Source organism: Neoarius graeffei, chromosome 5 (assembly GCF_027579695.1).
Source record: "Neoarius graeffei isolate fNeoGra1 chromosome 5, fNeoGra1.pri, whole genome shotgun sequence".
Lineage (NCBI taxonomy): Eukaryota > Metazoa > Chordata > Actinopteri > Siluriformes > Ariidae > Neoarius > Neoarius graeffei.
In genome coordinates, this window is record NC_083573.1 from 70894870 (window position 1) to 70919208 (window position 24339).

Here is a 24339-nt window from a genome sequence, read left to right on the forward strand (position 1 = left end):
AGTGTGCCGGTAGGCCACATTAGCCTGCCATCCGCGGCATTATACTATTTATAGCCTACTCTAAGCGAGGAAATATCCCTTTGTCTCATTTCCACAATGATTGTACAGGATCCCTCAGGATTCTTGACTTGCCAATTGCAAGCAAAAGTAAAAATATTTACCTCCAATCTTCTCCTTTTTGCTTGAGCGTTGCTGCTCCGTTTCTTCTTTGACCGCTTGATTTTGTTTCACGTGCACAATCCACTCTTCTTGTTTTAGCACTGCAGCTTGAATAAAATGCTGTGCATTCAACTTGTCTGGGTTTAACTGATTTGTATGAGCCACTAGAAATTTTGGACCCTATGAAAGAATATAATATCAGCAATTACTTGCTTGCTCCTGGCAATTATTTGGCAACGTACTAGCTTGCATACAATGCTACAGATATTTATCTTGCCCGTGATGGAGTCAGCAGGGCGAGGTATTGTGATCAGTGCTGTTTGTTTTGTCTGCCTGTTAACAATCTAGCGTCTAGACGGTTGCACTGATTGACTTCAGATTTTCAGGGTAGGTGCGGAATGGACCGTCGATCACCTGATTTAAATTTTGGGGGTAATCGGATCAAGGTCAACCTTTCTGTCAAAATAACACTTTCCGTTATAACTCAAAAACGGTTGCTGATAGACAGATGTTTACTATTATGAGCATATAGGAACTCCCATACGGCCTTTCATTTGGCACCATGATCTTTGACCTTGAGTGACCTTGAAAGGTCAAATTCAAGGTTATGAATTTTCAGAGGGCTGTAACTTGAAAACAGTTGTTGGTAGACAGATTTACCATTATCACCTTATAGGAAGTGCCATATGGGCTTTTGTTTGGCACCTTGACCTTGAGTGACCTTGAAAGGTCAAACTGAAGGTTAAAGGGTTATAACTTTTTTTAAAATGGTTCATGGTAGCCAGATGTTTACCATTTTCAACATCTAAGAAGTCCCATATGGGCTTTCAGTTGCCGCCTTGACCTTGAATGACTTTTTTGAAATGTCAAACTCAAGGTCATGGATTTTCATAGGACTGTAACCTGACAGCTGATGATTGAGAAAGATTACCATTATCAACATGTAGGTATAAAATAAGTGCTGCCAGGCGCGGTTTGCTCTGCCTGGCAACAGTTGGATTTTAAAATCATTTATTTAAATCCTAAACATCTAGTTATTTGTACTGTGGTCTGAAAAATGTACCATGAAGTCTGGAAATTTTGAGTATGGAAAAAGTGTGGAATTTTGAAATGGAAAATGTGTAGGGACCCTGTTTGTACAGGGTAAATTTATTGCCTTGATGACAACTCGAGCAACTGTTCACATGGGCACCGGAAAAGAACAGTGAGGAGAATCGTAAAGATTCATTTTTACAGAATGAACATTAAAAAAAAACAAAAATCATGAATCGGTGATCAGTGAAAGAAATGAGTGCTTTTTACTGGTAGTTGGAGTGTTTAATGTGAGGATCGCTAACACTAATGACTTTAAGTGGCTACATGTTTAGTGATTGGGTGGCACGGTGGTGTAGTGGTTAGCGCTGTCGCCTCAGAACAAGAGGGTCTGGGTTCGAGGTCCGGGTTCGAGCCCTGTGGCCGACGAGGGCCTTTCTGTGCGGAGTTTGCATGTTCTCCCCGTGTCCGCGTGGGTTTCCTCCGGGTGCTCCGGTTTCCCCCACAGTCCAAAGACATGCAGGTTAGGTTAACTGGTGGCTCTAAATTGACCGTAGGTGTGAATGTGAGTGTGAATGGTTGTCTGTGTCTATGTGTCAGCCCTGTGATGACCTGGCGACTTGTCCAGGGTGTACCCCGCCTTTCACCCGTAGTCAGCTGGGATAGGCTCCAGCTCGCCTGCGACCCTGTAGAACAGGATAAGTGACTGCAGATAATGGATGGCTGGGTGTTTAGTGATTTGATTAGTGTTATAGAAATGTTTTGAAATGCTTGATGTAGGACTGTGCACTTTTGCAGTCTGGTCTTTTAGCTCGTGATTTGTACAGAGAGCGCAGTCCCTGATGGATCAGTTGTCTGCTGTGAGTTTAGCGATGCATCAGCATTCCAGAGAGAGAGAGAGAGGGGGGGAGAGAGGGGACGCGATACGATGCGCTGCTCTGCACCTGCTGCAGCTCTCGTACCAAACTCCACGAACACTGCTCTCACACACGACCTCGAGAGAAACGCACATACACTGTGTTGAATTTATGGTGCCTCTTTCTTTTATGTACGCGATGGCTTTAGGATTTTTTTTTTTTTATCAATGCAAGACCGGTTCAGTAAGCTGTCACTTTGGGAGAGGCAGAGACATTACTCAGTGTATGCAGGGATTTGTTCATACATAGAGCCATGAACACACTTTCCTGAGCTTTCGTTCCTTCCTCATGCCAATCTGCCGAAAGCTGTGAGAGGCAGGGAAAGAGGCCAAGGGGGAAAGGCCTGAGAAAGGAACTTGTGATGACTTGCACAAAATGCAGGAAATCTCATCAGTCCACTATCTGGCAGGACTGTTTTTTTTAGTTCCTGCTGCTTGTGCTGAGGAAAGTCTTTCTAGTGTCTGATAGTGATTATTGTCATGACTCAATTTAAGGCTACAGAAGGCTGGCAGTGTGTGTTGGTGATATCTGGAGTGATAAAGGCACATTTCCTTTTTATTGTCATTGATAAGCAGAATTATGTATATCATTATTCAACAAGGGGGCGGCACGGTGGTGTAGTGGTTAGCGCTGTCGCCTCACAGCAAGAAGGTCCTGGGTTCGAGCCCCGGGGCCGGCGAGGGCCTTTCTGTGTGGAGTTTGCATGTTCTCCCCGTGTCCGCGTGGGTTTCCTCCGGGTGCTCCGGTTTCCCCCACAGTCCAAAGACATGCAGGCTAGGTTGACTGGTGACTCTAAATTGACCGTAGGTGTGAATGTGAGTGTGAATGGTTGTCTATGTGTCAGCCCTGTGATGACCTGGCGACTTGTCCAGGGTGTACCCCGCCTTTCGCCCGTAGTCAGCTGGGATAGGCTCCAGCTTGCCTGCGACCCTGTAGAAGGATAAAGCGGCTAGAGATAATGAGATGAGATGAGATTATTCAACAAGGATTTTTTTTTCTTTTCCCTAACACAAGTTTGTTAGTTTCCATCTTGTCAATAAGCATCTTCATATTCTCCACTTTCACATTGCAATCATTTATTCATTCATTCATCTTCAGTAAAGTATTTATTGTGGTCTGGGTGGCTGAGTATCTGGAACATATGCCATCTAAAGGCAGCTTGCTCACCCCCACACCCATTCACACACTCGTTCACACGCCCATTCACACCTAGAGGTAATTTATGGTGCATCTGACTTTCCTTGTCAGGATGGAATGATGTCATTTTTCCATCTCTGCGGATTCGACCTGCGAAGCAGGGGAAATAAAAATGGACGTCTCATTGTTCGTGTTGCTGTTGTCAGCATTAAGCTCGGGAACTGGCTGTGATGAGCGGTGAACTGTTTGACTGTCGTCAATGTTATAGATATAACTAGTCGATTTATTTATATCGCGCTTTAACAATAAACATTGTCACAAAGCAGCTTTAGAGAAATGTATAGATTTTAAACGTACAAATGAATACAACCCCGATTCCAAAAAAGTTGGGACAAAGTACAAATTGTAAATAAAAAGGGAATGTGGAAGTTTCAAAATTCCATATTTTATTCAGAATAGAACACAGATGACATATCAAATGTTTAAACTGAGAAAATGTATCATTTAAAGAGAAAAATTAGGTGATTTTAAAATTTCATGACAACAACACATCTCAAAAAAGTTGGGACAAGGCCATGTTTCCCACTGTGAGACATCCCCTTTTCTCTTTACAACAGTCTGTAAACGTCTGGGGACTGAGGAGACAAGTTGCTCAAGTTTAGGGATAGGAATGTTAACCCATTCTTGTCTAATGTAGGATTCTAGTTGCTCAACTGTCTTAGGTCTTTTTTGTCGTATATTCCGTTTTATGGTGTGCCAAATGTTTTCTATGGGTGAAAGCTCTGGACTGCAGGCTGGCCAGTTCAGTACCCGGACCCTTCTTCTATGCAGCCATGATGCTGTAATTGATGCAGTATGTGGTTTGGTATTGTCATGTTGGAAAATGCAAGGTCTTCCCTGAAAGAGACGTCGTCTGGATGGGAGCATATGTTGCTCTAGAACCTGGATATACCTTTCAGCATTGATGGTGTCTTTCCAGATGTGTAAGCTGCCCATGCCACATGCACTAATGCAACCCCATACCATCAGAGATGCAGGCTTCTGAACTGAGCGCTGATAACTTGGATCGTCCTTCTCCTCTTTAGTCCGAATGACACGGCATCCCTGATTTCCATAAAGAACTTCAAACTTTGATTCGTCTGACCACAGAGCAGTTTTCCACTTTGCCACAGTCCATTTTAAATGAGCCTTGGCCCAGAGAAGACGTCTGCACTTCTGGATCATGTTTAGATACGGCTTCTTCTTTGAACTATAGACTTTTAGCTGGCAACGGCGGATGGCACGGTGAATTGTGTTCACAGATAACGTTCTCTGGAAATATTCCTGAGCCCATTTTGTGATTTCCAATACAGAAGCATGCCTGTATGTGATGCAGTGCCGTCTAAGGGCCCGAAGATCACGGGCACCCAGTATGGTTTTCCGGCCTTGACCCTTGCGCACAGAGATTCTTCCAGATTCTCTGAATCTTTTGATGATATTATGCACTGTAGATGATGATACGTTCAAACTCTTTGCAATTTTACACTGTCAAACTCCTTTCTGATATTGCTCCACTATTTGTCGGTGCAGAATTAGGGGGATTGGTGATCCTCTTCCCATCTTTACTTCTGAGAGCCGCTGCCACTCCAAGATGCTCTTTTATACCCAGTCATGTTAATGACCTATTGCCAATTGACCTAATGAGTTGCAATTTGGTCCTCCAGCTGTTCCTTTTTTGTACCTTTAACTTTTCCAGCCTCTTATTGCCCCTGTCCCAACTTTTTTGAGATGTGTTGCTGTCATGAAATTTCAAATGAGCCAATATTTGGCATGAAATTTCAAAATGTCTCACTTTGGACATTTGATATGTTGTCTATGTTCTATTGTGAATACAATATCAGTTTTTGAGATTTGTAAATTATTGCATTCTGTTTTTATTTACAATTTGTACTTTGTCCCAACTTTTTTGGAATCGGGGTTGTAGATGTATCCCTAATAAGCAAGCTTGAGGTGACGGTAGCAAGGAAAAACTCCCTGAGACGACATGAAACCTTGAGAGGAACCAGACTCAAAAAGAAACTCTTCCTCATTTGTGTGATAACCGATACCGTGATTTTATAAAGAACTCGCTTCGATAAGTGTATCCTATATGGTCAAAAAGTGCAATTCTGTAACCAGGAAATTTATGATGGAACAAGTGAATGTGTGTCTGTTGATTTGATCTAAAGCAAATACTAAAGTAGATACAGCAGGAGGGTAGGAAGTACTATTGTGTTTATTTCTGATGCTGTCTACAGCTACTAGTGCATCTCAAAAAATTAGAATATTGTGAAAAAGTTCAATATTTTCCATTAGTTATTTAAGAAAGTGAAAGTTATATATTATAGACTCATTACACATAAACTAAAATGTTTCAAGCATTTTTCTATTTTAATTTTAATCAGTATGGCATACAGTACAAAAACAAAAAAAATCATCTCAAAATATTAGAATATTTCATTTCGAGTTTGAGTAAAACAGTATGAACACAGTGTATCTCTCGGTCTAGTTCAATATACACAACCACAATCATGGGGACGACTGCTGACTTGACTGTTGTCCAGAAGATGATCACTGATGCCCTCCACAAGGAGGGTAAGCCACAAAAGGTCATTGCTGAAAAGGGTGGCTGGAAAAGGTGCACAAGCAACAGGGATGGCCGCAGTCTTGAGAGGATTGTCAAGAAAAGTCGATTCAAGAACTTGGGAGAGCTTCACAAGGAGTGGACTGAGGCTGGTGTCAGTGTATCGAGACCCATCACGAACAGACATCTTCAAGAAAGGGGATACAACTTTCGCATTCCTAATATCAAGCTACTCCTGAGCCAGAGACAATGTCAGAAGTGTCTTATCTGGGCTAAGGAGAGAAAGAAATGGACTGTTGCTCAATGGTCCAAAGTCCTCTTTTCAGATGAAAGTACATTTTTCATTTAATTTGGAAATCACAGTTCTAGAGTCTGGAGGAAGAGTGGAGAGGCACAGAATCCAAAGTGTTTGAAGTAGGAGTGGGCAAAAATATTGATACGGCGATATATCGCGATACTTTGTCTTCCGATTCAATATCGATACTCAAAATTTGAATATCGATATTTTTTCAAATAATAAATCATGTTTCAGGCGGGTTGTAAAGACAGTACGACTTCCGCACCTCCGCGCCGCAAGGTGTCGCTGTGCCGCTACCTCACTGCAAGGCACTCTTCGTCTTCTCTTTTTTTCCCAGTGGTTGCAGTGAGGAAAAAAAACAAGCAAGCATGGCTGTTAACGTAAACCTAGAGACGCCGCCGAACTTTAAGGCAGATGTTTGGAGGCACTTTGGATTCCAAAGGAAAGGAGAAAAAAAAAAACCGTGAGCTGGACAAAGAGTACGCACTTTGCAAAACCTGTTTCGCTCCAATTAGATATTCAGGTAACACAACAAACTTGCGAACTTACTTAGCACGACACCACCCCGACATATTAGCTCAGCCGGAGCCACCGAAACCCGACCCGAAGCAAACTACACTGGACAGCGCCAAAGTCCTCCCGTCTACTTCAGTGATGTGTGGCTTACTGTCACTGTGAACTTAATTGTCATTTAAGGCCAAAGGCAAGAAGCTGCACTTTATTTTGTATTTTCAATTTTAGTGTGTGTGAGACACTGCATTTTATTTTGAGTATTTACTCAAAGTTCAGAAGAAACATGATTCACTGAGGTTTCAGTTCAGTTTCAGTGTGTGGACACTGACCCACACTGCACTGTGTTTCATAATTGTGCTCAGGGAGACTAAGATGCACACTGCACTTTTCAGTGTGTTCCAAACAGTGTGTTGTTCCTGCAAATATGTTGTAACTTGCGCTTGTATAGTTACAATAAAATGGCATGGATAATTTGAATTTGTTTTGACTCAGTTTGTCCCATGAATTATCACTATCATCTGATGTACATACAACTCGGATTTTAAGATGCATAATGCAGTTTACATTTTTCAGTGAACTATGTAGAATATCGCAATATATCGCAAAATTTTGATATCGCAATATCGTATCGTGACTCAAGTATCGTGATGCGTATCGTATTGTGACTCAAGTATCGTGATGCGTATCGTATCATGAGGTCCTTGGCAATACCCACCCCTAGTTTGAAGCCCAGTGTGAAGTTTCCACAGTCTGTGATGATTTGGGGTGCCATGTCGTCTGCTGGTGTTGGTTCACTGTATTTTATCAAGTCCAAAGTCAACACAGCCATCTACCAGGAGATTTTAGAGCACTTCATGCTTCCATCTGCCGACAAGCTTTTTAGAGATGCTGATTTCCTTTTCCAGCAGGACTTGGCACCTACCCACAGTGCCAAAACTACTACCAAATGGTTTGCTGACCATGATATTACTGTGCTTGATTGGCCAGCCAACTTGCCTGACCTGAACCCCAGAGAGAATCTATGGGGTATTGTCAAGAGGAAGATGAGAAACACCCGACCCAAAAATACAGATACGCTGAAGGCCACTATCAAAGCAACCTGGGTTTCAATAACACCTCAGCAGTGCCACAGACTGATCACCTCCATGCCACACCGCATTGATACAGTAATTCATGGTAAAGGAGCCCCAACCAAGTATTGAGTGTATAAATGAATATACTTTTCAGAAGTTGGACATTTCTGTATTGTAAATCCTTTTTTTGATTGATCTTAGGGAATATTCTAATAATTTGAGATACTGGATTTCTGATTTTCATGAGCTATAAGCCATAATCATCAAAATTAAAACAAAAAAGGCTTTAAATATTTCACTTTACATGTAATGAATATAGAATATATGAAAGTTTACCTTTTTGAATTAAATTATGAAAAAAGGAACTTTTTCATGGTATTCTAATTTTTTGAGATGCACTAGTATGTCAATTCGACATCCCTCCATAACCGGGGAAGGAAGTCGGATTTAGGAAGACCACCCCAAGTTGATGTATACGGTGTTTTCTTTGGCTTTTACTGGTTAGAGATTGGGAATTACGAGTTCCAACCTCAAGTCGAACACGGTATTCTAGTTAGGAGGAATGAGGGATCAGTATCCGCAAATACTCCAGTTTAGTTTTTAAGCAGTCCTGCACTCTGTGCATGAAACAAGAATTGCACAACCATTCTCCCGTCCCCTGTTGTGTACATCGCAATGTTGGAACATGTTTGTATCAGGAATACATGTTCCATCAAGGCAATAGTAAAGCAACACGGCCCGTATCAAATAATCCTGGAAAAATGGAGTTTGCTATACGATTGCAAATCTTTACAATGTGTCTTTGAAATGACTGAATAAATCCTACACTGCAGCCAAACACATGTGCACACACACCTGTATACGCTCTTGTGTTAGCTTGAAATTTATCCACTAATAAGTTTTTAACATAATCAAACTGATCGGAAATATTTTCACCGGCTGTAAGGCTGCTGCTTCACGTCAAATTGTGCTGTAGACATTTCTGTATTTAACATCAGTGCTTTTATTTATTTATTTATTTATTTATTTAAAATCACTCAAGTTATAGCAGCTATAAACAGTTCTTCCCTTACTTTATCTTGGAGTTAATAATACAGGAAAAAATGCAGCTTGTTACCGAGAAACTATAAAGTGTTATTGTCGTGATTAGTGTTATTGTCCTTGGGACTTTCCTGTATCAGGGAAAAATAGCTTTATCTCTGACTGTTACAAAGAGCTGACACAGGAGACTCCTCCCCAAAATGCTGAAGATCACTGTACAGAAAGCTTCACCATATCAGACACATTTTATTTAAAATAGATAAGTAAACCCCACCATACTCGTCCTTGTACAAGCTTCTGCTGCTATCATGAAGCTGTTAACATGCATAGTTTAGTCATACAGTCATATCCCCCCCCCGACCAAACTGAACTGACTTGAACTGACTTCACTGCACTATCACCATTTGCACTACTGTTTATTCATACCGCATTTTGTATATACTGCAAATATCTATACCATTACACTATAGTACATTCATATCGCACATTTGTACATGCTGTAAATATCTATATCCTATCATTATACCATTTCATGCCCTGTGATGACCTGGCGACTTGTCCAGGGTGTACCCCGCCTTTCGCCCGTAGTCAGCTGGGATAGGCTCCAGCTTGCCTGCGACCCTGTAGAACAGGATAAAGCGGCTACAGATGATACGAGATGAGATACCATTCCATACCCTGTAATTCCTGTACATTTATATTTGTATATTACACTTACTGCTATGCACTTCGGATTAGATGCAATCTGCATTTCGTTGCCTTGTACCTGTGACATGTGCAATGACAAAGTTTAATCTAATCTAATCTACAGTTTTTGACTCCTTCCAGGAGCCACCTGAAATCTGGTTCCCCCCCAGTTAAAGCAGTGGTCAGACCAAGCAGGAATAAAATTCACCTGCCAGGAAAAACCACTGAAGTGGAAGGTAAACAGGACACGAGAGGTGTGTGTGCACATCCGGTTTTACTTTGAGCTGAGGTTATCTCGGTGAATTTTGACCTGTGATTAATTGATTTATTTTAAATCTGAATCCTGAGAGCCAACAGAAACCAAGAAAGCAGGACTCTGGTCTCTTTAGAAAATGGAGGATCTGCTAAGTATTTAAGATTTTATTAGCTTTTGCTAATTCTAACTTTTTTTGTCTTCCTGTTGCTTGGTGCACATCTGGAAAAAATTAGCTTGCTGCTTAAAGTTGCCCTTACATGCCCCTATAGTGGTGTAACACCTGTGAGAGCGGTGGTTGACAGTATCATGTGATCAGTTCATCTGTGTGCTGCAAAATAAGTCTGGGTGGAACCGAGTGGGAGAAACTGAAATCACTTTCATGCCAAATGTACTTTTTATTTGTAGAACGTGTGTGTCTGTGTATACAGACAGGTCGTTCAGTAATAAGTGCTCTAGTAGTGCTGCGCTCCTCTGTTTAATCTCTTTCAGTATGTTGCCAATACACTTTTTTTTTTTTTTTTTTTTTTTTTTTAAATCTTCAATATTTTGTTTTCCTATGTAGATCATATGTCTCTTCATATTCACTCAACGAGTTCAGAGTCAGATTAGTGGTGCGTGGCAGCACAGAGGCCCGTCTGAGCTCATATTCAGATACTGAGCTGAGTTCACGCATGCATTTTAAGAATTTATTTATTTTTCTTTTGCACATTTACTTCACCGGTGGATTTACGAATGAAATTCACTAGTAAAAATTATTAATAGTGTCGTCTAAAAGTGTTCAAGCTGGAAATGTAATTTGTTGCCTGGGTAAGGATGGTGAAGATTAGGATTAGCTCTCTAACGGTTAGGTAAGCGGGTTAGACAGTTAAATAATTTTTTTTTTTTTTTTTTTAACCACTTGATCCCCTTGACGTGTTTTTGGTAGCCCAAATAAAACAGCCTAATAATAGCGATGCCCTGAACCATAGAAAATATAACTAGACTACTTTTTGAATGACTGGGCGACGAGTAAAAAGTAAAACCTGTGATACCACTAACGTGAGCTACAGAAACAATAACCTCCGAGGGCATTAATATAAATCTGTGATTTGGCTTGTAGCTGTGGAACTACTGACAGAGTCGCTGTGAAAGAAAATTAATCACCACTTTCTGACCAATCTGAATGAAGTATTCAGCAAGTCTGTGATGTAATGCTTTACAATCCACAGGAGAGAGAGAGAGAGAGAGACCACATTAGTATTTCTTTCTAAACGAGATTATGGTTAGTTGCACGCTGTGGGCTCTGGCTGTGACTGATTTATCTCCTCAGACTTTTTCGGTGAGATGTATATATTTTTTTAAACTTGGACTATGAAGGGCTCCAGGTTTCACACCTGCTGTCAGCATTGCGAGGGTGACTGTGGTAAGGTAGAACTGGTTATGGAAATGGAGTTAATGTTTCTGTATCATATGAAAGCCTAAACTGGTTGATTTAACAACTGCTTAACAATCTTAAAGTGAAATTTGTGTGAAAAGCTGCACAGTGTTTCAGGGAATAGGGTTGAGCACGAGCCTTGCTTTTAGCTTTAGAAACAATTTGCTTCAGTGCTCACTTGTCCTGTTGCTGTTTTATAGACGGAGCAGTATTCAGAGAGGGGAAACGGCCTCCCTGAAGACTGTAGCGCGCTTCAGTGGAAATGCCAGTTCCACTTCTGCTTCTCTCTTTCGGTTGTAGCCTTCTGTCTGTAGTCATTTACATTAAATGAGTAGTACTTAAATAGCTAGAATGATAACTTGTCCTTTGATAACTTGTCCTTTTCCAGATGTTTACTACTTCTGTTAGTGGTGTACTGAAGCCAATTTCATTAACAATGAAGAGGTGGTTTTTTTTTTTTTAATATATGAAAGGATTATACATGAAAGGTTGAGTATTTGGGCTTTACATTGGAAATGATAACGGTGAGAGAAACACCAAGCCTGCAGGAATGATGTCCAAAATATTTGTAGGGATAAAATATGAAATTTATCAAAGCTAATAGACTTTCGTCTGCAGTAATGTGTTTAATCAAAAAAAAAAAAAAGTCAAAGTCCTTCCCACGCCTTACAGAACCTGGTATTCCTAGGCAGTCTCCCACTCAAGTACTAACCAGGCCCAACCTGTATGTGGCGCATCGGGCGGCGCCGATCTCCGTTTCCATAGCCCTCGGCCTCTCGCCTATTACATAGCTAGGGTTACAGTGGGGGGCTAGCCCTCTGGTAACCACAAGAGTTTAACTCCCCATGCACATCTGTATTGCAGTGTGCCTTGCCAGATGGCGGTAGGTACCATTTTTATGATGGTCTTTGGTATGACCCAACCGTGAATAGAACTCCCGATCTCCCGATCGAGAGGCGGACACGCTACCACTAGGCCACTAGTCAGTCAATGTGTTTAATAGTAAGTTCTAATTACTGTGCGGGTTATGAAAGTTGATACCGGTTGAATTCTCAAATCCAATTGATTAGATTAAACTTTATTGATCCCTTTGGGAGGGTTCAGGGAAATTAAGAATTGGTCAAATGTGCCGGCTACAAGACAGGTCACAGGTTTATATTCAGGCCTTTCAATTACATAATTTGGGCTACACTCTGTATTTCTGAATTTGGGCTTTTCTGCGTGCGCAAAGTGCTGTTTTCCCAGCGCTCTGTGTTTAAACCTGCTGCTGCTTTTTTAGCTACCAAGTTATAGAACAGAATGCCTTTATTTTCACTATACCCATGTACAATGAGATTAAAAGCAACTCCAATAACCGTGCAAACAGCGTGTAGAGAGGAGAAAAAAAAAATTAAAAAAGTGAGGGTGTAAGGTCCACAGTCCTGAGGCGTATGTGTTGTGTTTCACATTATGGAGTGAGGTATTGCACATTATAAGTATTGCACAAGAGAGTCATATTATAAAGTATTGCACATTATAAATTATTGCAGGAAGAGAGTCACATTATAAAATAAAGTATTGCACAGGGGGGTTAGACTATAAAGTCAGAGAATATTTGAGCTCAGGGTGGTTATGGCTTTTGGAAAGAAGCTGTTTTTGAATCCATTTATGAATAAATAAAGAAATCTATGAATGTTATTTTTACCTTTTATTGCAGTGTGTCTACAGCATTAATCCCTCTTGACGTACATGTACATGACAAAAATAATTAGAATACAGTTAGTTAGTATTTAAAAGATGTGTCGGGGCCTGAGGAGAGCCTGGAGGAAAGGAGCCTGGGAATGAAAAAGCAAGTTCTGCGCTGTTGCCATCAAAGAGACGAACCTGCAGCAGACCTGCGACACAAAAGGTTTTTCAGTCACATAAGAATCGGCAATGCAATTCACAGTATGTAGTCCGGTAAAAGATGTTAGTTTAAATGAAAGGCCAGTGTCTAAGGGTGTATTCAGACCAGGATAGTTCAATAGTTCACTTGCTTTGGTCCGAACCAAATGTTTTTTTTTATTTTTTCATTTTGGTGCGGTTCGCTTTCACACTGTACATTTTAGTAAGCGGACCAAAATCTGTCAACAAAGCCACGCCTCAATTCTATTTTGACCCCAGAATAGTATCCAGGTCATCGTAATAGATGAATTTCTTTTTTGCGTTGCTAGTACCGCCACTTTTTGAAAGAATGTCCCTGATTTTAATGTAGGTCTGACGGAGTTTCTTCACTTTTAGCTGACATTGTTCTGGGGAGCGCGTGAACCCCTTCTCCTTCATTTTCTCACTGAATACAGCAAACACATCGGCATTTTTGTGTGTTCTCTCCAAAAGCTCAGATATGTGGACATCTGCCCATACATCCACAAGGGTACGCGTTTCTTCCTCGGCCCACGTTTGCCCCCTACTCATTTTTTGTACTCACCTACCACTGGTGACTGAACGACTGTTGTAAGGTTCCCTTGACGACCGAAACAGTGTTTGCACTTTGCGGTGGAGTGTCAAGACTCTGTTTCCCATAATGCTCGACAAACGACGGACGCTCCCGAGGTACAAAAAAGCAAAACTGTCGGATTAGGTCCGGTCTGTTTTCACACCTCCAAAAGATCCGCACCAGGGTTCCTTTGGTCCGGACCGAGTCCGACCTTGCAGCTCGGTCTCGGTCCGCTTGTTTGGTCCAGACCAGAGTTCGGTGGTTTGTATTCAGACCAACCCAAAAGGTCCGGACCAAGGGAAATTTGGTTCGTTTGGTCGTTTGGTCCGGACCAAACAACGCAGGTGTGAATACGCCCTTAGACTATCGTCAACAAGAGGACCAAGCTCCAAGTCACTGATTCCACCCACACTTACACAACTGTGTGGATTTAAAATGCAAGCTGTCTCTTAAATACACACAGTTGTGTCCTGAATAGCTCTCTTTTATTCAGCCTTTTACCTGATTTAAATCATATGACACTAGGTGTCGGAGAGATATTGCAGTTGAGGTCAGATAATGTGGGATATAGGGCTATTTTTAGTTTTTTAAATGATACAGGAATTATTAGGAGAATTTAGCACAATAGGGTAGTAAACCTTCAGGTTCACACTCCAGTCCAGAAGGTGGCGGTAATGCACCTAAAAGCTGTTTGCCAACTGCCATAAAAGATTTACCTAATGTGGAAATCCCACTCTGGTCATTGGTACACAAGTCTCGCTCCTCCACGAAATCATGGCATGCTGATCGCCGCTGATGGAGAATTCGTGCTCTGCACGAGGCTTATGGCTAGTTCCGGGTTCGTCAGACTACATGGGAATGGTGCAGATTTCGCGTCAATTACGAGAATACAGGCTAATTCTGGCTAATTTCGGTGTTTTTAAAGGAGAAAGTCAAGACATTGGGTTTTATGCAGCCAAGTTTATTTAATCAGCATTTGTTTTTCTTTTTTTAACTTTTGGTAGCATATTTTGGGTGCTTGACCTTAATTTGGGTGCCTTTTTAATTTGGGCGCCTACGACATTATCCCTCACAGGTTTCATGTAATTGAAAGGCCTGATATTAATGCGCTCTGCTAATACACGATCATTTCTACACTGACTGCATGGATTAAAGTTTTCCGTCGCTACGACAGATTTCCGTCAACTGGGAGCGCTAAAGGTCAATAATGAGAGTGATGCAGATCCGAGGAAAAAGGGGGGGGGGGGGGGGTAGGCCCATAGGTCTGACACCGATGTGATTTAGAACTTCACCAAGCTGCTGTGATTGCCTGTTGTTGAACCCTTTCTTGTGCTACGTTTGAGTATATGTAAAGGAATAAGTTGTTGCGCTAGATAGGCCTAAATAAATAAATACAGCCTACGCTACTGTCTAGTCCCGGGGAGGCTGGGCATAGGCAGCGAGCCGCGGTGCTCGGCTTGAGTTTCGTTTCTATCGGCGGCTCCAGCCCGACTTTGCACGCTCGTAACTCGGCCAGGGGAGGTCCCAGCCTCTCCAAACTTGGCAGCCAGCGACCTCTGCCCTCTCCCCAACGAACCAGTGCTGCCAGGGCGGGCCAGCCCCGCGCCTCGGGACGCGATTCACCCCGAGGCTAGCCACGGCGCTCCGCATCAGTTTCCTTTTAACGGCGGCTCCACTGATGAAACAATCTGGCTGTCCTACTACTAGGCAACTACTTGCCTACTACTAATACTAGGCCTATTGTAGTAGTAGTAGTAGTAATAATAATAATAATAATAATAATAATGATGATATTTGCCTATTGAAAGGCGATCAGGTGAAAAATCTAAACAGCCCTGTTGAAGCAGCAGCAAGATCTATGCTATTAAGCCTTTTGTAGGTTAAACAGGCTTCGGCACACAATGTTCTGGAAAGGCTGTGTTTTTCTTTGGTTTGATTAGCCTACGATTTAATCTTTAAACATTATGGTTTCAGCAGTTCGCTTAAACATTGGAGGCTGCAGAGTCGGGCTGCAAGATTTCCCGACACTTGTTTAAGATGCCAAACTTCATAGTAAGGAGAAAATAATTCCACAGTATTTAGTGCCTCGTCAGTCTCAAAAATTAATAGTGAAGGACCAACGCGAATTAAGTCCCAAAAAAACATCTCGTAGGCCTATATTTTACATTTTCAAAAAAGTCCGGAATTGGATGTCGGTCAGTGGAGTGTAATGAAGTGTCTCATTCACTAAGCACAAAAGGTCGGAAAACAGTGGAGAAAACAGCTATTGCTTAAATAGGCTACGAATGGTTTACATTAGTAATTTATGTGACACATTCATTGATTAAATAGATAAAGAAGCGAATACTCCAAAGCTCAAAATTCAGGAAAGTGGCTCCGGTGTCGCAAGTGCACAAGAACAGTTATTTGAAAGTTAACCTAATGAATTTGTGCGTGCGCGTGCGATTTCATGAAGAACCGGGACAATTGGCATTCGGTGAAAGATTCACACCTCTGACTCACTATATTCGCGCGCGCCCGCTCGCCCACTGTTGCTTCGTTTTCCCAATTTACACGAGTGTCTGAAGATGGAGTTTTCAGAAATCTCCACTCTGCCCAGAATTTGCGAAAGTAGCTGTTTTCAGTGACTGAAACCTCCGTATAGGTGTGAATGAGAGGTGCAACCGAATAAATAAATATGCGTCTTTTTTATCCGGCTGCGTGTAGGCTATCACTGCGCAAAGCCTCTAATGTTGAAATGGTAGTAATATTTGTTAAAATAATAGTAGGCTAATTTCCACATTAATTGGTAAAATGGCCCAAAGGATGTGATGGGGGGGGATGGCCGTTTTATAAGGGGGATGATTTGAGATTTTTATTTCAGAAGGGGGATGCCATCCCCCCACATCCCCCCCTCAACTCGAGTACTGCATATAAGGCCATATTTCACCGGACATAGGCCCTTCGATTTCCATCACTAGAGCGCGTCAAATTACTTTCGGTTTTGCCAGCATGGACGCACTTCTTTTAAATGAAGGCACAGATGTGTCAGACATCGACAAAACGGTAAAGAATAAGTGGAGATGGGCTTGGCGAAATGAAATGGGCAATAATGGCAAGCTCCTGCTGCTGTGCCAAGGAAAAAGAAACAAAAACAGGCATCAGGTGTTGCCAAACTAGATGCCTTTTGGCTTCACTGCAAAGAAGAAGAAAAAGTGAACTTTCACTTTACTTTTCTTGTTTCCTGGCTTTATTTCAACAGATTTTCTTATTTTTCTTTCTGTTCCACCCTTTTGAAAGCATGGTTCAAGTTCGACTGCACTTGCACTTTTCTCTTAACCACTGCTGTGCATTACTAAAGTACTGTTGAAATAAATTTGCACTTTGCGCTGAAAACTTGATGTTTCATCATGAATAGCCAGTAATGACAATGGTCAAGTATTGCCTTAGCTTTAGTCATTTTGTTAAAATTATGTAAATGTACTATAATTAGGGGCCGAGGGGATAATGGACAACACGGCGTTTAAAATTTGACGCATCGATGACGTGGTAGGGGCCAACGACATGGAGCTTTTTTTTTTTTTTCAGTCAGATTATTATTTTTTTTTTTTGCTTTAATCCATGTGACTGCTCATTCACAGGGCTGGAAACGTTGCGTAATGTATGTAATGCCGTTTTGTAATGCTTTAAAATGAATATACATCATTAGTAACAACCAAAATGAATTAATAAAGCGGGGGGGGGAATAATATAAATTGCTATTTTATTATCAAGCACAAAACCACCAATAAATCGTGGACCCTGGAAGAAGGCAGCCTTGCCTCAGGGCTAATCTCGCACGACGTCACGCGTGGAACCCTGGTTATCTGGGTCATTTCGGTTCATCTGACTCCATGCTTGTTTACTCACTGAGATTGGATATTGTTGTAGGAATCTTTACAAAAATAACGATGTGAAAGCACTGTGTTGTGTTCAGATGTTCAAATCCATATACAATAGGAAATGTGGTTCACGAATTTTCAAGAAAAAACACAAATCTAAAGCGACAGTGGGTGAGGTTTGCGCAAACGATAGTGGGCAGATTTTGTTGCCTACTGATAATAAATCTGATTCAAGTGTTCGCCGCCACCACCAGAACGACCACATGGGAATTACCGGAGCAAAAAAGAAACCCATTGATTTAATAAATAGCATTTGATTTGACATTTGGACAGTTCATCGATTCCCCTATTATCTCTTACTCACACACGCACTGCACCAGACGCACGATTATCAGCAACATTTACACGCTCGTGACATTCAATCTGATGCACTTTAACAGGAAGAAAAATGCATGTGTGAAACCATCATTAACTGAAATGTGTTAAATGCTCTCAGATCGCAATGTTGCAAGACTCGATTTGTTTGTAGTTTTGTTCAGGAAAACATGATGAAAGGTAACCACTGCATTCTGCACATTTTTTTTTTTTCCTCTCTCTCTCTCTCTCCATCTCATGCATGCTACTGTACAGAGGAAGACTGTTGTGAACTGGCAGTTGCTCGTCTTGGGGGCTCAGAAAGAGAACCATTTACTCCGGAATATCCTTGATAATTATCTGCCCCTTCATCTGACATATAAGAATCCCAATTACTGTCAGAATTCTCTCCAGAACGTGATTCCATATTTAGGGCCTGTCCACACGAGTACGTTTTTGTCGAATCCGCATAAATACTTTTATCATTTCGGCCTCGCGTCCAGACGGATCTGGCTTTTTCGAGGTGTGAAACCGGTATTTTTTTTGAAAACGGGTCCCAGAGTGGGAAAATCCTAAAACGCCAGATAGCCTGGAGTTGTCTGGATGGCGAATGCGGATTTTTTCAGAAACGATGACGTATAAGCCCCGCCTCTCTAACCTTTAACCTCAGCCTCCGCCGCTAGACGCGTCATAACAATAATGGTGGACTACAGGCTTCTACCATATAGTTGCGCTGGCCATGATCGTCCTCTTCTCGTGTTATGAGCTTGTTTGTAAACAGCGCGTGCCCTTTATACACGTGCTCCATGGCTTCTCTTCCGGTTTTAGTGTATTGGTGTGGCGGCGTCACAGCGCCACATACAGGCCTGGCATATGTACTACAGCGTTTTGGGTCGTTTACGGAGATTTTTTTCAAAACGGCAGCATATTGGGTGAGGCCGCGTACTCGTGTGGACAGGCCCTAAGACTGAACAAAATCGATACGTGGATTGTTACACGTGTGATGTCATGCACTCCTTCGGGATTTTCTGGTTCAGTCTTGACAGATTCCGTGAAAATCGTCTGATCTTATTTATTTTCCATCAGTTTATGGCCTTTTGGATCAGCTATGGTTTGAAAACACATGGTCAATCAACATAATGATTCTTGCTTTGTACAAGGAAAAACGTGGGGTTTAGCGGCATTACGTACACTTTAAATAAAGAAGAGTATAATCATTGAAATGGCAAAGCTTTCTGTAGAGAGAGATTTATTTATTTAATAAGGAATCTCGATATCAGAGTCAGTTTTCCACCACAGTAAAGTCTTCAGGACTGAGGACTTTATACTTTTCTTTAACATTTCTAATTTCTTTAACATGAGTTTTTCTTTATTTGAAAGAAAGAGAAACCAAATCATTCATTCATAAATAAAAAAGGTTGCTGGAAAAATTGCTGTGGAATAAAATACTTCTGGACATGTTATACAACCCCATTTCGAAAAAAGTTGGGATGCTGTGTAAAATGTAAATAAAAACAAAATGCTATGATTTGGAAATCATGGAAACCCTGTATTTCATCGAAAATGGTACAAAGACACCACATTAGATGTTGAAACTGAAAGTTTTATGAATTTTTATTTTATTCATTTATTTATTGAAAAATATATATATTCATTTTGAATTTAGTGCCAGCAACGTTTATCAAAAAAGTTAGGATGGCACCAAAAGACAGGAGCAATACGCTGCCATCCAGACAAAATCTTTTTCAGAGAAGGCCTTCCTTCTTTCAGCAAGCCAATGCCAAATTGCTTTCTGCATGTATTATAACTGCATGGCTCAGTAGTAAAAGAGCCCAGGTGCTAAACTGGCCTGCCTGCGGTCCAGACCTGTCTCCCATTTAAAACATTTGGCGCATTATGAAGCGCAAAACATGATAAAGGAGACCCCGAACTGTTGAGCAACTGAATTTGTATATCAGGCAAGAATGGGACAACATTTCTCTTCTCTTTCAAAACTACAGCAACTGGTCTCCTCAGTTCCCAAATGTTTACAGAGTGCTGTTAAAAGTAGAGGTGATGCAACACAGTGCCCGCATCCCAACTTTTTTTGAAACGTGTTGTTGGCATCTAAATTCAAAATGAGCATATATTTTTCAAAAAAACACTATTTTTCAGTTTCAACATTTGATATGTTGTCTCTGTACTATTTTCAATGAAATATAGGGTTTCTGTTTTTTTTTTTTTGTGCAAATTATTGCATTCTGTGTGTTTTGTTTTACACAGCCTCCCCACTTTTTTCAGAATTAGGGTTATAGGAAAATCCTTACATTTGGTGTGGTGTTGGCCTGCCACTGTGTATGCCACCTCGAGGCATGGAACTGATCTGATACCCAGTATTTGTATAGGGCTGATATCAGCAAAAAATGCTGGATCACATATCAAACGTTGCATATCAGATCTTGTAACAAATGGGGGAAAGATTGGAACTGAATTTGGAAAAGGAATACATGACTATTTATATTTATTGTATTTACAGTGCAAGTGATTGTGTGAAATGAACCGTGAAGTGCTTCAGGTTTAAAAATTAACTTTGTAGCTTTCAAAGAAAATGGTGGGTATGGATGGATATTGGTATCTGCTGATGCTCAAAGTTACAGTATCTGTATTGGAGGAGAAAAAGTGGTGTGGTATCGTACCGTCTCTTCAGGCCTCTGAAGCTTTGATTTGCCTTTGATTTGCTACACAGCATGTTTTACGTTTCTATGGCTGAGTTCTCAGGGTTGACTGGTTTACCATGCGTTACTTTCATGTCTTTAGAGAAGAGGAAGTGAGTCAGCTGTGTGGAGATTCTTGCCACCACGTCTTGTTCCACATTTGCCTCGACTTGGTTGAGGTGAAGCGCTGGAGATGGAAAACTGTCGTTTACATGACTCGCTATGTGGTTAACTCCATTTGGGTTTTCCCAGGAATTTGTGTGAATATTTTCCTCCTTTGTCATTTGAAAATGACTGCTGTTTCCCTTCTTTTTGAATCATGCAGGAGGAAAATTAGGGTTTCTTTGCTTTCAGCCATCGCCTGAAGAAAACACGGACGGCATGGCTGCATTGCCTCTCGTTCTACAGAAAATGTGCCAAAATATCTCCACCATGTTGTCACATTTAGAGCTAGAGTCTGTGCAGTAGAGAAAAGAGTCCAAGTCAGGTACGCCCACTGCTTTGGTCGGCCCCCAATCTACAGTGGTAGAAATGATCAGACGAATACGGGCACATTCTCAAATTCTCTTTATTAAGCCTCGGTCACAACCGGCCGTACGTGCTCCTACGGCCGGTCTACGTGCAAAAAACGCAAGAAACGCACGGAGGGCGCGCGTGTGACGTGCTGATTTTCGAGCCGCAGCCCGGCTGCAGAGGTTCTTTGTCATGTCAAACAAACTCTACGGGCGCTTACGTCTTTTTTCAGGTTGCAAGACAAACTTACGGCCAACGTGTGTTTTTCTCCACAAACAAAAAAAACACAGCGATTTGGGAAACGGCAAAAATCGCACGGCCAAAAAATCGTACGTCCGGTTGTGACCTAGGCTTTACATCTATCCCCAGATCTTAACTAGTTTCAGCTGGAGATACTTCATTAATACGGAAGTGTCTAGGAAACATCCCATAAACTGGGAATTCTGACAATGATGTGATTAGCATGGCCCATTCATCAGCGGTGAGTTAATAACTCATTATTTGGGACACACGGCTATTCCGAATGCACTGTAGACTAACTTGTCTGCTTCTAAAATCCATCCTGATGTTCTTGGTAGTGCCTGTGTTCACTGAACAAATGGCTTTTGTGTAAATTTTGATCTCTAACTGGCTGGATCTCATTAATGCTGAAATAATGCAGCTATAATATGCTCGATAACTAGCGCGATTAAACTAGCCTTTTCCTATTAAACCTCTCGATGTTTCAAATGGTTTAATAGAAATGGCTAACAGTTTGTATTACTGCATGTCTCCACTGAAAATCTCAAGTGTGTGTGTGTGTGTGTGTGTGTGTAATAGACAGGAGCTGTAGCCAGTCTCTTCCAGCTAAGGCTGTCAATCCACTTCATTCCTGAGTATATCCAGGCCTTCTTACAATATAGTAAACTAACATTTAATCACACAAACTGTGCAGATTTCAGCACAGGGAGAACTAACCGTTCGAATTACACTATAGATGGAAAGAAAAGGAAAAGTGGCATGGGGAGGAAAAAAGCTGTTTTGTCATTCATTACGTTTACATGCACATAGAGAGAATCGAATTTCTGCCGTTGCTCGACTGAAATCGAAGTTCAAAATGCCATGTATACACCTTAATTCGGCTGAAATTGAACCAAACTTGATTTCTCGGAATCGAGCTACACGACCTAGTTTATGCGATTTCTGCCGAGCTACTTTGTGCATGTAAACCCTATCGAGCTAGTTGTCGAGCTACTTCCGGAAGTGACGAGACCACAAGCGGGAAACACAACAGCCTCGGTCGGCATGACAACAGTAGTAGCGAGCAGCAGAAGAGGTCAGGAGGAACAAACGAAGAAGAGAAAATGGCGATGTAGAGCTCTCTGAAGTGTGGGTGGAGCACAGAGGATGGCAGGACAAAGCTTCTGGTACTAATAGGCTTTTTATTGTCAGACTTTTCAGTTTAACAGCCTACTTTTATTCTTGAGAGAAAAACACGCACGCACGCACGCACTGTGTTCTAGTCCCGGGATGAGCTGTCCCCTCTGCTCTCCCTCTGCCTCCTTAAATAGGGCGCGGTTACTGGGAAGACACACAAACACAGGTTAATTACCGTCAGGTGAAGTGATTCTGCCACTCGCCTTCCCTGGCTCCGCCCTCCTGTCACAGACCGGTGCTTGACCACGCCCCCACTGCCACAGGCAAGCAGAAACGTGCACTTCTGGAGCAATGAGGAGACAGAGTTCATGCTCATTCAGCTTAAGGAGTTGAATATATTAAAATTCATGGACGGGAGAAAAACGCGCAATGGAGAACACGGAACTGATAACTTTGTTTACACTCTTGAATAGCTCTTCTTCATGACGACAACCGGAAGTGTACCAACACGATGGGGCGTGTTGCGCCACCTGTGGCTCGGGTGCACAATGCACCTCACACAATAGCCCGATTTCAGTTGTGTGCATGTACGATTGGATTTCTCTGGCACCCTGCTGGGACCTTCAGCTCGATTACCGACAGCAGCTCGATTTGGATGTGCATGTAAATGTAGTCATTGAAAAACAGGGCGATGGGTGGGACAAAAAAAATGATACTGCATGATCTAATGCCAGCAGGGGCGTTAGATCACGTAGTGGCTTCACTTTTTAGAGACGATAGGTTGCTTGCATTTGACGTCACATCTGCCTCATTAGATATGCAAGACATGAAGGTGGTGATCAGTTGAGCTCGCTGTTCACAAAGTGTTACTATCACTGGGGCGCCTTGCTAGTCATTAAAATACCCTACACTTGTGGTGTTTTGGGCTGCTAGAATCAAACAAGCTGTGAAATTGATTAGTTTCTTCAGGGTTCCCTGTGAAGTGATAAAAAAAAGGGGTGAAAGAGCAAAGGATTTTACCAAAAGACAATGAGAGAGGTGGCTCTTGAACCTTTCGCTGTGATGGAGGGGAGCCGAGTCAAAGAACACTCGAGTTTGCAGTGATCACTTTGCGAAAGGTTTGTAAATTCCTCTGATTTATTTCACTTGGACTTGTAAATCACTTTTCTCGCCATTTTTCTGTTATTTGTGATGTTTTGAAGTTCAGGAGTCCTCAGGTGTTTGTTTACTGTTTGATCACGGTCACCATATTGTCAACTGTCGTGTACGTTTTCACTTTATTTATTAGGATGTCCTAGCAATCTTTAAGATATGCAGCATTTTATTTATTCTCACTGCATTTTCTCTTTTAATAATTAAAAAAAAAACCCTTATCGTTCTCTTGAAGACAAGAGCAGGGAGGATTGAGAATGGAGCGGCTGTAGTTTGTTTACACCCGATACTAAAACTTGTAGCGTCCTAGCAACCATCGCAAAAGTGCGTACAGAAAGCCCAAAAATGCTACTCACCTGGACATAAACAATACAGGATTTATCTTGTAGTGTCCTGATGGCCAGATCTTTAACCCAGCCACATATAAGAAGTTGTACTCCTCCATGCTCTCCCAGGTTTTCATCTGTTTGTCCGTGTAGAATGATGTTTGCAGCACCAGGTAGTTTGAGATGTCCGGGAACTCGACGGATGGATAATTTTCCAACTCGTAGGAAAAAAAAAATCTTTCTTTACTAGCGTGTAAGGACCTATCCCATTGCAAAGAGCAAGGTATCTTGACCATGCATTGGTCTCTAAACTGTGAAAACAGCTGCAGACGGTTTCATGAGCTCTTTAACAGCGGCCAAATCGGTCTGCCTGACCACCACTTCATTCACCAGAAGTAAACTTGCAAGCAAAAGTCATGTGACTGAATACAGCCTATTGCTGGGTTTCACGTGACGTCACATCTGCCTCATTAGTTATTTATAACTAGCTTTGGTGGTCTA

The 24339-nt window shown here is 41.7% G+C and overlaps 1 protein-coding gene across 6 annotated transcripts in view; it reads left to right on the top strand.

Moving 5' to 3' along the window:
* The window catches only part of plekhf2 (pleckstrin homology domain containing, family F (with FYVE domain) member 2), a 91642-nt gene that overhangs the window by 52769 nt on the left and 14534 nt on the right, over window positions 1–24339 (top strand). For 2 of the 6 annotated variants that reach the window (XM_060920690.1, XM_060920693.1), the window contains exon 2: window positions 9601–9713. The exons of 3 other annotated variants lie outside the window; for them this stretch is intronic. The gene's annotated coding sequence lies outside the window, so the exon portion shown is untranslated. Of the gene's footprint in view, window positions 1–9600; window positions 9714–10981; window positions 11034–24339 lie in introns of those variants that run through there. One more of the 6 variants, XM_060920692.1, reaches the window with a different exon arrangement.